The sequence below is a fragment of the Aphanomyces invadans genome, assembly GCF_000520115.1.
Source record: "Aphanomyces invadans strain NJM9701 unplaced genomic scaffold supercont1.186, whole genome shotgun sequence".
Lineage (NCBI taxonomy): Eukaryota > Oomycota > Saprolegniomycetes > Saprolegniales > Verrucalvaceae > Aphanomyces > Aphanomyces invadans.
The window spans coordinates 10,097-10,986 of NW_008580331.1; positions in this window are offsets into that span (position 1 = coordinate 10,097).

Consider the following 890-nt stretch of genomic DNA (forward strand, 5'->3'; position numbering starts at 1 on the left):
TGGTCGACAAGCATGAGCTTATGCCGAGCATGTACGCAACCCAAGCGCAGGTAATACAGATTTAGCCAAGTGGGCCTTTGACAAATGTTAAGGTGAGAAAGTTGCTTTCCAACACAACAGGTTACCCCGTCGACCGTAAACAGTACCTGTAAAAATTGATTCTCTGTCTGAATTGTAGAATTTGCTCTGATTCAAAGTGGGGAGGAGATCAGTATTGAGATATACCGTCTAGTGGGTCGTTTCACGACGAGTTTAGCATACAAAACCCCGTAGAAATATGACTACAATTACTCATTCTATTAAAAAGGACAGTTCGTTGTTGTCGAGGACTGACAATATGGTAAAAATATATAGATCAGGCACGAATCGTTGTGTCGTATTGCCTCCTCGTGCTGCTGACCACGCGGAGAGCTATTATGTCGCGCCCGACTACACAGACGCATTGACTTCACTATGCTTTCACTTTACGGCCATCACCAAGTGGCTCCGACTGGCCATGGCGCCACAGCCAGAACAAAGCAATAAGAATCTGCAGTGGATATCTTTCCGGATACCTGTGTTTCGTAAAAGCATAATACATAGTAGCATATTTCCAGAACCATACAAACTTTAAGACAACTAGATCAAAATATTTAGGCTTTACGAAACAAGTTTGTTTCGTAACTCCATATATTTTGAGGGTTTCGTGTTTCGTAAATCCATACTATTCAATGTTATCAATAACACCTGTACGATTCCAACAATTGACGACGGTCGACGGGGTAACCTGTTGTGTTGGAAAGCAACTTTCTCACCTTAACATTTGTCAAAGGCCCACTTGGCTAAATCTGTATTACCTGCGCTTGGGTTGCGTACATGCTCGGCATAAGCTCATGCTTGTCGACCAGCGA